The sequence below is a fragment of the Siniperca chuatsi genome, linkage group LG10 (genome assembly GCF_020085105.1).
Source record: "Siniperca chuatsi isolate FFG_IHB_CAS linkage group LG10, ASM2008510v1, whole genome shotgun sequence".
Classification (NCBI taxonomy): Eukaryota; Metazoa; Chordata; class Actinopteri; order Centrarchiformes; family Sinipercidae; genus Siniperca; species Siniperca chuatsi.
Window position 1 is genome coordinate 20,779,721 of NC_058051.1, and position 17,313 is coordinate 20,797,033.

General features: G+C 39.7%; 1 protein-coding gene and 1 long non-coding RNA gene across 3 annotated transcripts in view; one reads left to right on the forward strand and one right to left on the reverse strand.

Annotated features, from left to right (window-relative positions):
* The window catches only part of LOC122883356, a 43,076-nt gene extending 41,367 nt beyond the window's left edge, over positions 1-1,709 (reverse strand). Inside the window, exon 1 of the long non-coding RNA XR_006379613.1 lies at positions 1,588-1,709. This is a non-coding gene — a long non-coding RNA (uncharacterized LOC122883356). The remainder of the gene's footprint in view (positions 1-1,587) is intronic.
* Positions 1,710-1,749: 40 nt separating this feature from the next.
* The window catches only part of LOC122883352 (prickle-like protein 2), a 53,011-nt gene continuing 37,447 nt past the window's right edge, over positions 1,750-17,313 (forward strand). The window contains exons 1-2 of one of the 2 annotated variants that reach the window (XM_044211916.1): positions 1,750-1,872; positions 15,914-16,271. The gene's annotated coding sequence lies outside the window, so the exon portion shown is untranslated. Of the gene's footprint in view, positions 1,873-15,096; positions 16,272-17,313 lie in introns of those variants that run through there. The other variant, XM_044211915.1, reaches the window with a different exon arrangement.

Below are 17,313 nucleotides of genomic sequence, written 5' to 3' on the forward strand. Positions count from 1 at the left end.
GTGATTCGTGCCTTGCTCTGCCCTTATCCTGGGTTCCAACAGGCCTGCAACAATCAATGGCGGGTTTATGTACCATGTTCAATGATTAAAAGTCTCAATGTTTGTTTTCGTCCACCAAATACGAAACAAAGATAGAGCGACTGATTTTGACTGGATCATGGGGCTCAAAAGTGTTTGGCAGAGGAACACGGCAAAGGCGCTGTGATAAATCATGAGACATAAGAACATAAAACACAGCACAGCAATCAGTGTGTTCCTTCATCTTTTTTTTCATACCAGTTAACACGCTGCCTAACACATCCATCTGATATAGTTAATCTGATTCTGTGTATATTTCAAAAACACCAAGAAAAGTGTCCAAAAGCCGCTAGTTGGTCTTGGCAGGACTCTTCAACATCTATTTTAGCACAAATGTAAACCTCTCTCGTAAAGTAACCTCGAATGACAAATTCTCCTGTGCTAAATGTTTATGCTTCTTTTTGCTATACGGTTGGGGAAGTCTCTAGAGCAAGCATGTTTCAGAAATGTATCTGAAAGGATTTATCTCCACTTAAGCCATTCCCTGAGGTGGCAGCCGCCTGGGCATCTGTGGTAGTACAATCCTTTGATGTCAACTAGCACAAAATAAAACATTTAGTCAGCTAGATTTAAATTTGTTTTTCAAGTCCTCTAAACTGATGCTAAGAGATGCTGATATGCATGTGAGAGAGAGAGAGTTTCAGTGTAAGCAGAAATCACATTGGTTGATCCGTAATTTGTAGCTCTGGTTGCCAAATGTAATGTACCCTAATTAGTATGATATTTTACACAAGTACTGAACTTTGAGCTAACTACATTGCTAATCAAAATACAACAATTTACCCCAGTGGAAGAACAATGTCACACTGGGTCTGCGTGCAAATCACATGACTGGGTCCTTCATCCAGTCCAAATGTTAAGCCTGGCAATTCCATTCATTTTGATGTGTCTATGTGCAACAGACTAGAGATACTTATTATTAGGTAAGTAAGTAAGTAAATAAGTAAGTATTTATTTATATAGCACTTTTTTAACACAGCTTACAAAGTGCTTTCCATCAATATGCAAGCACAAACATGAAAATGCAAAGCGCATACAAGAGAAAAACATTAAAAAGGCATACACATACACAAACATACAAATGCAAAAACCGCAGAAAGCATACAGCAATCAGCCACCACCCAGAGCACACCATTGGAATTATAGAAAATAAAAGAATAAGAAGAATAAGATTAATGGTGATACACTTACATATGAATAGACCTGATAAACTGTCAATTTTGGTGATGTGCCCTTTGAAACAAGCAAGCAGATATGTGACTTCCGGCTACCATCTTTGTTTAGCTTAACGGAAGTTGTATCTCAACTTTGGAAACAGGTTATAAATCATGTTTACTGCGCGCTGCCCACGTAATATTTTTGTTCTAGCTGAATAAAGGATTATTCGAGTAATCTGGAAATGTCTTTAAAACAACAATAAGTGTTGTCAAACGACTTGTTAAAGCGGATGCTCCTCACAAACACATCATGTAACTTTATGCTCCAACTAAACAGTAACAGTAAACTTACCGCTCGACGGATTCTTCTTGCTAGTAGCTGGCCTCCTTCTCCTTCTTCTTCTCCTTCTCCTCATCCTTCTCATCCTTCTCCTTCTCCTCATCCTTCTCCTTCTCCCTCGGTCACGCCGAGGCAGGAAAAAAGACTTTGTAAACTTTGTGCTCCATATTTTGCCGTTTATTTACTTTTTTGGGTGGTTCACCTACGTGCATCTGCTAGACGCGTGGCTCCATTGTGGGAGCTTCGATTTGGGCCACCTGAAGTCCCCACCGGGCGGTGCAACCTACACATGCCGTGGTAACTATCCTCAATCTTAACCATTACACATATTGTAGACATCTTTAACTTTATTCGGTTTTTTTTGGTCTGCACTGGCTGGTTGCTATTTTATTCTGAAAGTTTATTCTTGACCTTGGAAACACTAATTTGACAAATAAATTCAATTTACTAGCATTTTCTAGCAGTCTTCCTCAGTGAATGGAGTTTGCTCAGTTTTCATGGAGGTTGCTGTACATGGGGGGAGATCATAATCTCTGTTTCTGTTCAAGTCTTTTGCATCGAATGTGGGTGGCCTCCTTGATCTTTCAGCCGTCCATTTGCTCCTGGTTCGACTTTACCCTCTTCCCAGGTGATGCTGTGACCAGTTTGTGTCTGGTGTTCAGTTGAAAGATCTGGAAAAGCTAGTATGTGGGCCTTGATTTAAGATGTGTTTTTTAAATTTTTGATTCACGCTCATTACTGGAGCCTGGCCCAAAGGAAAAAAGAGTGCATTCACCTTTTGTTGGACATCTTACAAGATGTTGTGAGACTATGTGGTTAATCCTGCCTGTATAAATTGCAGCTCTCTGTCCTTCTCAAAAAAAAGGAAATTGTAATCAGATTCATAAAGGGGTATGATTGAAACAGCGTATTTGGCAGTGAGCTTTTCCCTGACGACAGTATCATATGACCCTTCCAATCCGGTTCTAACAATGTAAGGGTGACCTGTCCCTCCTGCGTGATGAGGTAATATCCAACAGAAGCTGTGACAGTCATGGAGACATGCCTGAGAGCGGACAGAAATAGATATGCAAATGGGGACAGTTTCATAACACCTCATATAGAAATCATTATCTTGATCCGTTTACCTTTATGTGCCACATCCTTTCATGCACTTCAGTGTAGAAGACATATCCAAATAGGTTTTTATGGGTTTCAGAAATTCAGCAAGCTTAATTAGTATCCTATTTAATACCTGAAAATTGATTCACTGAACATACAGGCAGCTTCCATTCTATTAAGGCCATATCATTCATTAAGCGCACCAATGTATAGAGGATTTTTGTTTCTTTTTTTAGTCAATATCATACCACAGTGGGGGTTTGGAGGGGTTGGAATTGCCGTCTCTAAACACATACTGCATATGAGACCCAATTAGAAGTGATTTACTGCCCTCAAAGAACAGGCAAATGGCTTTATGATAAAATAAGCAATCTGATCCCCAGATGTGACTTTCTGTTTTTACTGTACTTTGCAGCACAGAGGATTTATTCAGCATCACTTAGAGGTTTATAGTTATGCTAGTGCGGTTTTGCAGTTTGTTGGGCTAATTTGTGCATTTATAGATTACAGTTGAGGCTTTGTAGCTTTGCTTTTATTAGATCAACTACTGCACTTGTGGCCAGAGATGAGAGAGGGAGGCCGACAAACATTTAATAGCCCCTCGTGTGTTTCTTGTGATGGTGACATATTGCGAAAATGGTAACAGATAGGTGGGATTAGATGGCAGACTGCACACAGTGCCCATGTGGTTCCCATCTCATCTATTCAACGTGTTGTCATTAAGTGTCTTATCTAATTACTTCCACCCAAAGTGGATGTGGCAGATCCAGAAGGCTCGTGCTCGGGCTCCACACTGTAATGCCTGGGTGCTAAATGCAAAGGGACTGATGTACACATATAATTTATGGTTGCAAAAAATATTAGGCGCAAAATAATAGTTGATTTATCTCCACAGTTGATTGATTTCTGTTAATATGCAGAGAATTTAGTGCAGGAAAGATGCACATTCATTTCATTCTTAAATCATTTGTTTTTGTCGGATTTCAATGGAGGTTAAGGAAAAGGTCAAATAGCTGCAGTTAGACTGCATCTTTTGCAATGTGACAGATAGAAAGCAGCACGGGATGAAACAAGGATGGCCTCTGAAAGAAAAACAGCCAGAGACCTTGCCTGTCATTCCTGCACTATTCATTTTAATTTCATCTTCCTTGAGTGGGAGCTCTCCACATAAAGGTTTCTTTTTTGCTTCAATGAAAAAGCCAAAGTGACAATAAACAGAATACAGCACAGTGCAAACTGCATGTTCAGTGTCTTGTACAGTGAATCCTGAAAGTATTCACAGCGCTTAATTTTTTCCACATTTTGTTATGTTACAGCCTTATTCCAGAACCGATTAAATTCATTATTTTCCTCAAAATTCTACAAACAATACCCCATAATGACAATGTTAAAGAAGTTTGTTTGAAGACTTTGCAAAATAAAAAACAAAACAAAAAAAAAAACAAAAAAAAATCACATGTACATAAGTATTCACAGCCTTTGCTGAATATTTTGTTGAAGCACCTTTGGCACCAATTACAGCCTCAAATCTTTTTGAGTATGATGCTACAAGCTTGGCACACCTAGTTTTGGGCAGTTTCTCCCATTCTTCTTTGCAGGACCTCTCAAGCTCCATCAGGTTGGATGGGGAGCGTTGGTGCATAGCCATTTTCAGATCCACTGGCAGGCTCACTCTCACACTCTGCTGGTCATTACTGCTGCTGTGTCTGGTCATGCAGTTTGCTTCCTGCTACACACAGCTGCTGCTGGTTACACCTCCTCCACCTCAACCTCCAGCCCCATGTTTTTGTTTCTTATTCATCATACATTCACTGGAATTTCTTGGTGCATTATGTATGCCATATCTCAGTGATACATGTCTGCAGAGTTCTGTTCTGTTACCCTCTGCATTTTCTGCAGCTTGAATGCTGAGAGGAGCATCCTTTTTTCCTTCAAATACAAATCGGGTATTCAATCGGGTTCCAGTCTGGGCTCTGGCTGGGCCACTCAAGGACATTCACAGAGTTGTCCCGTAGCCACTCCTTTGTTATCTTGGCTGTGTGCTTAGAGTCGTTGTCCTGTTGGAAGATGAACCTTCGCCCCAGTCTGAGGTCCAGAGCGCTCTGGAGCAGGTTTTCATCAAGGGTGTCTCTGTACATTGCTGCATTCATCTTTCCCTCGATCCAGACTAGTCTCCAAGTTCCTGCTGCTGGAAAACGTCCCCACAGCATGATGCCACCACCACCATGCTTCACTCTAGGGATGGTGTTGGCCAGGTGATGAGCAGTGCCTGGTTTCTTCCAGACATGACGCATGCCATTCAGGCTAAACAGTTCAATCTTTGTTTCATCAGACTGGAGAATTTTGTTTCTCATGGTCTGAGAGTCCTTCAGGTGCCTTTTGGCAAACTCCAGGTGGGCTGTCATGTGCCTTTTATTGAGGAGTGGCTTCCATCTGGCCTGATTGGTGAAGTGCTGCAGAGATGGTTGTTCTTCTGGAAGGTTCTCCTCTCTCCACAGAGAAACGCTGGAGCTCTGTCAGAGTGACCATCGGGTTCTTGGTCACCTCCCTGACTAAGGCCTTCCTCCCCCGATCGCTCAGTTTGGCCGAGCGGCCAGCTCTAGGAAGAGTGGTTCCAAACCTTCCATTTACGGATGATGGAGGCAATACAATCCTGTCTCGGCGGTCTACAGACAATTCCTTGGACTTCATTGCTTGGTTTGTGCTCTGATATGCACTGTTAACTGTGGGACCTTATATAAACAGGTGTGTGCCTTTCCAAATCATGTCCAATCAACTGAAATTACCACAGGTGGACTCCAATCAAGTTGTAGAAATTAAAGTATGATCAGTGAAAACGGGATGCACCTGAGCTCAATGTACTTATACTTATTAACAAAATGTGGAAAAATAAAAGCGCTGTGAATACTTTCCGGATGCACTGTATGTATTTTACTGCACGCTTACAACTCCTGTTGTGATACTGTATTTTCACCTTTCTCCTGCAGAGTATTGTGTGCATTTGTATGTGGATGTGCATGCATGTGTCTGTGTTCAGACTGTCTTTCAGTTGAGTCTTCTTTTTTGAGGTGAAAAAAATGACAGCTCAGTACCCAGGAAGTTGTGATAAAGAATGGCAACATATAAAGATGTCTGCTGGTTGACATCTTCTCTTCTACAACATTATATCATGGGGTTCCTCTGGAGCTGGACATGGGAATATGTGGAGGAGATGGATGTGAATAGATTGAAAATGGTTCAAAGATGTGGAAATGGTCAGGGAGGGAGACTGATGTTTATAGAGAAACATCATTCTCCTTCATATGCATGTTAACAAAGTTTTTACTTGTGCTGATGCACTATGCATCCTGAGTTTTAGCACCAACAGCCATCTAATTCTACCTAAATCTTCTTTTTGAATTGTATGTTGTGATCCAAATGCTTTTTCTGGCCCATGAAAGTGGATTATCTTTGCTGCATGACTCTCCTCCTCCTGTATTGTGGCTGTGCAGTTGTGCATTGAGCCACCAGGGAATCAATGGCTCATCTCCTGAAAGCTCTTAGTGATCTTAAGCGTGAGTGGTTATGACGAGTGTTAACCCTTTAGATGCCTTCATTCAGACAAAATCCTCATTAGCCTCAAATTGAACACCAAACAATGTGTAAAACGGCACATTTTATAATGCACATACTCAACTTAACCGTGAAAAGTACAGTCTTCTCCTAATACCAAATGACAGTACAAAGACAGTTACTTTACAACATTTACCACTGTGAATAGTCAAATCCCTGCAGTCTGGGTGACTGAATAGATGTAGCTTCAATTTATTGCATCATATTGCATGCACTGGCACGACCCTCATCTAATAAATGCATTCAGTTAAAAGAATATTTAATAGACCGGAAAAATTATCTTCTTCAACTGGGTCTCAAATTGTATGAAATGTAATAAAACAGTTTTGTTGTAGCTTTATTAGATTTCAGTGACGAGGTATATATTTCCAGGACAAAAAAAACACAGACCTTTTGTCAGCTAAAAGCAGGCATGGTAATTGGAAAAGGGACACTGGGACATAATCACTCCATCACAATCCTGGTATGGCTTTTAAATATTCACACTTTGGTTGCAGCTCTACCTGGAAATGTTGCCTGGTGATGTTTTGTTTTGATGAAGAAGGTCATCTATAAAAAGCAGGGCCTAACAAAAACTGAAAACATGTGTCTCAGGCCACATTTCTTCAGGCAAAATGTGTTTTCACCCAGAGGAAATAAATAGTTTTCATGTTTATCTTCGTGTATGTTGTGTTTTCTGGGAAGGGGATGGCAGTTCCTTCACCCTTTGAACAGTTGTGTGAATTGTTTCTGGTCTCAGATGAATAGTTGCAGTTTCACAGAAGGTTTATTTTTGGCCAATGTTTGAATATAACAGCTACAATAGACTGCCAATCTCGTCTTCCTATTTGTTTATGGGTGAGAAAGCTATATCACAGATTGGTTAGGACCATGGATGTATTATGGAGAACAGGGTAACATGTTCAAACCCCATTCATTCCTATGAAAGTTGCTCACTGCGCACATATGCAGAAAAAGCCCCCGCGGGCTTCCTCACTGATTTTGGGCCCATAGAGCATGCTCACCAGTCAAGCTGGTTGAGCGCATGTGCATTGCATGTAAATTGGTTCTTCTAAACTTTACGAATGTTATTAGACCGACCAAATGGATCAAATTCTGATAATAAAAAGAGTCATTTTGTGATGTTTGTGACTCTCAAAAAAATGTATTCACCATTTTGCAGCCACTCCTTTTCCAGTGCAATACCCAATATGGCCACTACACCAAAATCGCTTCACATCCCAGCTCCATTCCTGGGGGCTTTGTTAGAACAAGATGTTGTCATAATTATACCACTTTACTTACTAACTATTTCTCAAATGTTTCAGTTTATTTAAACCTGCATTAACTGACTGTTTGTTTAGCCACTTGCGGCCGGCACAAGAAGTTGTGAACACAACACTTACACATTATCCTTTATAAAGTTGATATAGTGAACGTGTTAGCAATCAGTTGCTTATTTACATATCCAGCAGATACGGAGCAACATTAGCAATCATTTGGAGTCATGTTTGTGTCTACCTGATGAATTTAAGTCCAATATTCACTATCCAACTCCTGGAAATATCAAACTCCTTTCCTGCTAAATACTCCACTATGTTCACCAGCTAGTCATTAACTTTGTCTGACTGCTGTTTGGAGCTGGGCAAATAATGTACAGTGGGTTTATCAGAGCTTTTTCGCTGTAAAACAGCTGCCTGTTGCTACCTCGGATGACATGAGAGCAGTGAGACTGAATCAAAGTAAAGTTGTGGGCCAGAAAACCAAAACAATGAGCTGGAAGAGGATGTAAAGCTCTGTAGAACAGGAACTGCAGAGTCGGGGATAATTCTCTGTGGGTTTCGTCACTACAAGCGACACCTTTCACAAGGCAACAATCGGACATATTCCAAGTCCAGGTGATACTGGACTTCTAAAAAATTGTTGTCAATATTCAAAGTATTTATAATGGTCATGATATATATTGGCTGATATTTATTTTTTCATTAATAAATAACAAAAACTGAAATATTTGGCAAGGATCCCTCAAATTTAGTTAAATTACAACTGTGTCAAATATGTGTAAAAGGTGGTAGATTTAAATGATTAACAAAAGGTGACAGTAACGTAAGATTGTTTGAAGTATTGTTTGAAATTTTTATTACTAATGTGATACCCAAGTTTGAGTTACTCTACCTTACTTTAACAAAGAAGCAAAAAAAGCAGATGTACGAGAACAGTGCCCAAATAAAGTATTAAAATAAAATTGGCAATTTTTTAATGTAAATCAGGAACTATCTGATTTGAATTACTAAACATTTGATGTCAGCTTGCCGTACTTGACCGTTTAGGATGCTGAGTCCTACGGACACATTTCTGTCGGTACCAGAGTATTGCGGCTTGGTGCCCTAGAAATAACAGTTAATTTATTTATTATAAGCAACATAAAATCACAAATACAACAGATATATTAAACTTGAGCTAAGAAATACAAGGGTCAATTATGATAAAAACTCAGCCTATAGAACTTTTCTTTTGCATATCTGCCAACATTTACACAGATATACACGGAGATATCTGTGATAGGCTAAATTAATCTGTATTAATATCAGTCAGGCTCTAAGTTACACAGTGGTGAAAGAAGTACTCAAATATTTTACCTAAGTAAAAGTAGAAATACCACAGTGTAAAAGTACTCTGTTACTAAATGTAAAAGTACTCATTATGCAGAATGGCCCCTTTCCTCTTGCAGCTGGTAAAGGTGGTTAGTCACAGTAAAAAATTGTACTTCAAAATTGTACTTAAGTACAGTACTTGAGACAGTACTTTACACCACTGAAGTTACAGTACAACAGATTTTGTTGTGGATAAGTGCCCCCCACCCTGCAAAATTTCCAACTTGGTCAAAGTTCAGGCAGGGTGAGGTGTGGTCTAAGTGAGTGAATAAAAGAGAAAAGGGGAAGATTCACCTCAAAGGGTGTCCTTTTTCTCAGTGCGAAGAAATAATGCCATTAAGCCAAATATGTTTGTTTTATTTCCAGCACACCTATATATTTTGTTTGAATGTAGTCACTCCTTATTGTGTTATGTGACTAGGCCTCTGTTTTGGAGAGAGTCTCGGCCTCCTTGTCACAGTGACAGTGAGGGATGAGAGTCTTGCTTATCGGGCTGCAGAATTGGTTGTGTGATCAAATCAAAGGGCAAGCAGGATTACACAGCCTATAAAAAAGGCAACACATCACTGTCATCCTCATTATCTCCCTTCTCTATTGACCTCATCACCTCAGAAACGCTGCTCACCCAGCACAATGGGTCATTAAAGTGTAAATAATGTTCTCACTGTGGAGCAGAATCATACCTGCAGATATAGCTAACTGAACTGAATACAGTAGATATTTGTAACACGTCTGCAGGCACATGACTAACTCAACTGAATACAGTAGATATTTGTAACACACGTCTACAGGCACAGACATTGATGTGGACACACAGACTGTGTGTTTTTATCCCACTGAACACACATGTTCACCTACAAACTTCCACACATGTACAATTACACCTCTTCAAAGGGAAAGCCTTCAGGGTTGGGGCCTGACAGCTTTGTCATCCCCGGACACTGCACAATGATGGAGGAGATAAAACCCCCATGAGTCTTACTCACAGTCCCCCAGAGCAAAGACATTCTTCAGTAACTGGAATTGAGTATGGGAGGACAGACAGAGCCCCCCCCGCTCAGAGCATTTAACATCAGTGTGCTGGTATCAGATGTGGAGGTCCTCAAGGGAGCCAAGGAAGTGTGCTGTGGGTGAAAACATGACAGAGACACAGACTGAGAGAGAGAGAAGTCCCAAATGGGGTGTGAGTACCTTGACAAACAGGTACTGGTCACAATAATCTCTTGTGGATCAGATTTGACCTTTTTATTGTTTCTTTTTTGCCTGACTATCGCCTTTGTGCCCAGTTTAGCTCTGCCTTTCTTTTCATGGTGAATCGCCTCCCTTTGACACACAGTAATCATAATCATCTTACTCACACAGAAACGTGATAAAAATTACCAGAAGAAAGGGTTATGTGCAATTGATCAGGCTCAGGCCACAGTAATGTGGAAGAAGTAGCCAAGCCAAATTATATGATGACTGTACTATTGTAGGTGTACAATGGGCACTAATGAATACATGATTATGAATAACGGTGTTCATAGGAAAAAGGCTACAGCTGCCTGATTTAATGTAGAGTGGCACTGTGATCTGTAGAAAAATATCAGAATTTGCTTCCATCTTGCATAACATTTTTAAAGCACTTTGTAACATGGATTTTGAAAAGTGCTCTATAAATAAAGATTATTATTATTTGTTCATTTATAAATATCTTGGATCGTACAAAGTCCCTCTAACACATTTACTTTCCAAAAGTTGTTAAATTATATGTCAAAGATCTGAGAAACATTACTCCATTAATATTAGACAATCCAGTGGGATGAGTAATGTCTCACATCCCAGTTGATATTTTCAAGTCTCCGATGTAAATGTCAAACAGTCTTATGTGGTTGTCATGCCATCTATCACTCTCAGTTGGATACAGCTGCTTTTACAAGGTCCAGTATTGTGAAAGGATGAGCAGAGAACTCCTCCCTGCTTTGTATCCGACCATGAAGCATAACATTTACTCCTCATTCTTATTCAAGTCCATGCGCATCTCTGATATATTTCTCTCTTATATATAGCTACTCTTTTGGGTTGTGATCTCTTACAAAAAAGGGATCACAAGGGTCTAGTTGGGGCTCCTTGTTACGTTTCAGATGTCTGGGAGTTGTTCCCAGGTTCACCAAAGATAAATCTAAACTCTAATCTTTTCACATGGTTTTACTTACATACTGTAACTGTTTGTGGCCAAAATAGGTCAAATTATCCAATGTTTCACAAAAAGCAAAGAGTAGAGAAAAGAAAAAAAACATATAAATGTGTGTAGCAGAACTTTGTTTTTTCTCTTTACTACCTAATTAAGCATCTCATTTTATCTTGTGACCCTATGGATGGGGCCTGAACCCCTAGATTGATATAAAGTAGTCAAAACTACCTCCATTATTTACAATCTAATAGTGTAATATACTTCTACTTTTGATACTTAAATTTTGCTGATAATATTTTTGTACTTTTACTTCAGTAGGATTTTGAACACAAGACTTTTACTTGTAATCGAGTATTTTCACATTGTTGTATTGGTACTTTTACTCAAGTAAACAATCTGAGTACTCCTTTCACCACTGTTGTTCGGTCACTATAGTTATTATTCCACTGTACATGTATGTTTTGTTGTATAAGTACTTCATGTATACTTTCTAAATGAAGAAAGAGATCTCATTCTCACTGTTTATTCCTGCCCTATCTTAAGTGTATATACCAAAATGAATTATTTGTTGCCCTGCATTGGAGTAATTTTTGTGGAGATAATGGAAAATTGAGGAGAAAAAACTGTGTTAGGAATGAGTGCGCCTCAGCCGTATAATCATTAGGATATCCTATTATTCGTATCTGATGGCAAAGTTTATTTCCAGCCTGCAACAGAAATCTGTGGAGAGGAAATTACTTTAACAGCTACACTGCAGCGTTCCTTTGAGTCATATGGAATAGGCTCCATTTCCTCTCCTCACATGCTACTCCTTTTCAATCTGCTATTGATCTCCTTTTTCTCACTGTCCCTCCTTTTACCTTGTCTGTATTTCCTCACCTTCACGCCCTTTGGCTCAAATCATTTCTCCTGCTGGACCAGAGATGACAGAAATTCATTTGGATGTACGACTCTGGCAATAGACCACCACACTTGTGGGTCTACAGTCGTTAAAACACTTTTTGGTGACAGTTATTGAGTTACATTTATTCCATTATGTGCCCCACACTTCACAGATGTCTCGCATCTTATCTGATTTTCTCTAAGTCTGGTACCAAATTAAATCTTGCCTCGGCCAAAAGTGCTGTTCACAATTGATTTTCAGTGTGATCCTTTAAAATAACCCATTTATTCAGCAAGTGGGATGTCGATCAAGATTAATAACAATGTTGGATTGGCTGGAGTCTTGTAAGTTTAAGTAAATAAATAAAATAAATCCGGTCTGGTCAGCAGAGGGGGGTGATAAACAGTTTTGAAGTCACAGGGTTGAGTTTCAGTGGTTTTATGGATGTTATGTTGATATTTATACTCCAGTTTTCTAAATATGAAGTTCACACACAGTTTGATAAATCTGATAAATCGCCTCAAGTGATGTCATGCTCACCACTTAAAGCTAGCAACTCAAGGCTACATTAGCTACTACTAGCATATCACACCTGAGTCTCTGACTGAGCTGTTGACGAATGCGTTGTATTGTGGGTAATGTAGGCGCCAGGTTTTTACAATGAAGAAGAATGTGTGGAATAAAAATCCGCTTATCTCCGGTTCTGCTGCAGCGATTTTAATATTTTTTTTAAATTGCCCATCCTGAATCCGACAATGTTATAGGAGTGCTAAATGTTAAATCGGTGAAGTGCTCTTTTAAGTTCTGGTTTAAATGGTGTTTGAAGAGCTGACTTCCAGCTTTAAAGGTATTTGAGGGTGGTCACATCACAATCGGGGAACAACCTTTAAACATAGTCCCCCAGCTTAAGGACAATGCATCAGGACAATAATCTTAAACAGACAAGGCAACCAAGGATTTGTTTTTTATGGCCAATTACTGGAATGTCATCTGACCTCAATCCAACCCGCTAAAGACCAGACTAATGAGAAAAAGACAGGTAAGAAGAAAAAATTGTTCCAGTACAGAGCATCATCAAGACGAGAAATCTGCTGAAGTGTGTGGGTCGTAGACTTCAGACAGTCAAAATTATTTGTAGCCAAATAAAAAAAAAACCCAATTTTATAAAAGGGGCTACAGTTTCTACGCTCTTTTTCTGTGGATGTAAACCCCCTCAAATTGAAGCTAAAAGTCAGCAGCTTTAACTTTAGAGTCAGTGTTTCAATTCAAATCCAATATGCAGGAGAACAGAGCCAACACATGAAAAAATGTGTCACTATACTAATTCTTTCTGACTGTGCTGTATAAAGTAATCATTACAGTCATATGAAAGAGGATACCAAAGCCACGAAAAGGGCCTTCTACTTCCAAGACATGTCACTGTGTGTCCTGCTCACTTGTGAGTGTCCGCTCATTTAGTTCCCCTCTTTTTTTTCCCCTCTTTTTTTCTGTGTGTGTGTGTGTGTGTGTGTGTGTGTGTGTGTGTGGTGGCCTGTGCTGCACTTTGGCCGCAGCTAAATATAATTCTCACTCTTCATCATAGTGCTTAAAAGTATGAAGTTCACACACAGTTAAGTTATAAAGAAGAAAAAGTGACACATTACACAACTGATTATGGAATTTGAGTACAGTTTATCTTACAAATTGGTGAATTATCATTATGAAAAACAATTAGAACTTTCTGAAACTGCAAGGGTGTTAGCAGTGATCATGTTTGGGCACTACAGGCGCTAGCAACTAACTGTTGGATAGAGGTCTTCACCGGTCTGAAAATTAGTGTGCAACCTTTGCCCGATCTCAACATGGACCCATGTATTAATCCATCCCAAAGGACCCCACAGTAACTGGGCCCATGTCAAAATAGTAAAGAAAATGGGAGAAAGAATATAATGGGAACCAAACGGACCCAAGAAGGCTTGCCTGAGGTTGATTTTGAACTCCTAATAGAACACAGTGCTGATGGTGTGTACAGACATAACCAAGTTAATTGATAACACTATTAATACTGAAAACTGAATCAAAAGTGAACTGATTTAAGCTATTGAATGTATTTAAAGTGCAATCTATAGCTTCAGCTTACTATTAGCAGCACAGGCAGCAGAATTTCCCCAAACTAAATGACAAACTACATTGTTTGTCAATGCCTTCAAAACAACCCTTATTAGTGTTTTCTGATCTGGCTAAAACAGTGCTATCCCAAACCATTACAACAATGATGCATGTGACCGTTTCCTCACCTGCCACCGCTAAGGTTGAGGTTTGGTCAGGTTTAGGCAGAAAAGGGTTAAGATTAGGGAAAGATTGTGGTCACATTTAAAACATTTAAAAGAAGAGCAGCTTGGTTAAGGGTGCCCTGTGGAGATTTATTGTAAACAAACAAAAGTTACATTTACATAGTTACTCACCAAAATGCAGTATGTGTATCTTTGAGGTCTAACAGACGTGGTGAATACATTTCCTTCCATTTTTTTTTACAATTTGAAACCTGCATTGTTTACATTCATGTTTACTTGCTAGCAGTCTTCTTCTTCCCCGCATTGCTGCGTTTCTTGAAAATGAAACAAACATGAACATTGTTATTAAACGGAAAGCGATCACTTGTCTCCCGTGTCAAAGTCACACATTTTGTTGAAACAATGTTGTTCTACTTCTGCCTTTGCTCCTGTTAGAAGAGAGTCATAATTCATATGGCCAATAAAGGGCGCTTGTCAGTTACACATCAACAGCCCAAACAGCTGGTGCTGTTGTTTTTCTTTGGAGGACAGTCTCCATTTTGTGAACTTTGCGATTTTCTTACCACTATGCTCCTTGGCAAGTGTAGTTGACTTCTAGCCTTACGTGTATTTTTTTAATATATACTCTAGATCCTTTGATTTTTCAACAGTGAAGCTTTTTTATTTTTTTGTCTTTTCGGCACATTTGCTCATTGTTTGTACTGATGATTCAATCAGAAGAGCTTAATGTCCATCCAAGCCCTGCTCCAACTGCCAGTCACCAAACATTGTCTACACAGAAAATGAACAGGAATTTAACGCCCAAAATATCTCCTCCCACTTCACTACACAAAAGGGCACTTACCATGGCAGGCAGTACACACTGCAGATCAGTGCGTAGTTACAGATGGCATGCTGCGGTAGTAGAGCAGTGACTTTGTGCTCTATTTCAGTCATTTATTCTAATTTTCCTAGGAAAGTTACCAGGGTTAGACCTTATTGTACTCAAATGTGGCTACAGCTTGATTGAATGAATCATTTAGCACAGTGTGTCACACCTTACAAGTGATGCTGTGTACATTTATAAGCATATATTATCTTCATGCTGTATGCTTTGTAAGTGGTTAAAGGAGTTTTTAGACCAAAAACAATTCTCCTTGCTAACTAGCAATTGTATGAAATAGTAAGGAATACAATTAAGGAGAAAATGTTTTCTGTGACAGTGTTTTGTTTTTCTTTTTTTTTTTTTTTATAAAACCTGTTGTGATTTTCTTCAAAAATCACCTGATCTTCCCCACTCAGAGCAAAATATGTCAAGTTCTCCCAGACAATTTTCCATTTAATTTTCATCTCCTCAAAACAGGCATGCATAAATACTCCTGTTATTTTAATCGGAGGCTGTGTGCTTCCGTACGATTGGCTGATAGCTGATGAGTCATTTCAACAGGCTGGTGTGGGGCTGGCAAGAAGAGGATGGGTGGATGGGTGGGCGGGTTAGGTGGTGGTGAAAAGGGGATGCAGGAGGCGGCAGTAAAGCTTTCTCCCACAGCCTGTACGCTTGAGTGCATTGTTGTTGTCGGAGAATGCTGTTTCTCACGCACAAACACACAACATAAATACTTGCAAAGGGAGTCAACTTAATCTTATATACACTTTCTCACCGTTTTTCTGTTCATCTCCCCAGCCATGGTTGCCTGTAGCCAGACTTGAGGAAAGACACGGAGCCTGGAGGAGAGAGAGAGAGAGAGAAAGAGATTGAGACTTGTGCTGATCACAGAGTCTGCAGCCCCCAGCCTTCCCTCTGTTGCTGCTACAGTACGTGTGAAAGGCAGAGAGGGAGAGGCAGCAGAAGCAGAGCTGGTGTTTTGTCTCTGAGACTCAGAGGGAAGAGGAGGACGCTGTGAGCTGTGCAGTGCAGAGCAGAGCCAGTCAGTCCTCTGGTATGTGTCCAGTGTGAGTGACTCAGTCCAGTCCCTGCGCATCCTCTGCCGCTGTCTGAGCAGCCTCGCACACCAGGACTCTGACACCAGCCACACAAACAGGTGAGTCCAACAGCCTCATGATGAACTGCTCCCCGTAGTGTACTGCCAATTTGACTTGACACTTTGATATGATTATTATTATGATTTTCACTGGTGAATGGTTATATGTTTGCTGTATTTTCAACAAGAATGTATTGATTTAACAAATGCCAACATGGATTGCTGAAAGTTCTCCTAAGAAATGAGATGTATCCATCATTGGTTACGTGTGCATTTAGATGTGACGAGGTGGGGGTGTTTTTTACATGTATGTTTGCATGTGTGTTAGTTTGTGTGAAGGCTTGTTTATCTCTTGACTGACAAGTGAAAAAGACCACAGGGACTTGGGGAAAACGTTGCCTCTGATAAGAGCGAATCCGTCTGATTTCATCCCCGTTTCCCCCATGTGTAGATCCATGTGTCAGTGAAAGAGAAAGTGGGTGGAGTGGGAACCGTTTCAGCTCTGCTACTGTTATCTCAGACTTGTTTGGACACAGAAAAAATAACACGATGAAGATGCTCTCAGATGCTGTGGCGGACTACAGTATTTGCTGGAATGCAGATTGTGCATACATTTTGGTTGGTAGTGCGTGTGGACACAGTCATTTATAGACAACTGTCAGGAAAATCTGCAGGTGTTTACGTTTCAGATTTACAATGTTTTTCTTGAGCTTAGTCTGAGGCTTTTGTCTCAACTGCGCAAGAGAACTACTGCATCCATCTCTAACTGGTGTATCGTTGACAGGATGCAATCACCGTAGTATAAGATTGTAACAATATTCTCAGTTCAAAGTCTAATCCATTACATAATAGCATAACATACTGGCCTGATTTCAAAAATAGAGCTGACATCAAATCATAGATCCGTCTAATGAGCAAGATTCTGCGTGGCTCTTTTTTCTTTAATATTATATGCAAAGGACAATATGTTGTTAATTTGTTATGAAGTTGTGATAATGAATAGTAGATTTTGTTCCCCATATGTCCACTTTTTGACAGCATGTCTAAAAGTGATGTCACAGTTTTTTTCATCATATATAATTATATTTTTTTGCTAATTGCT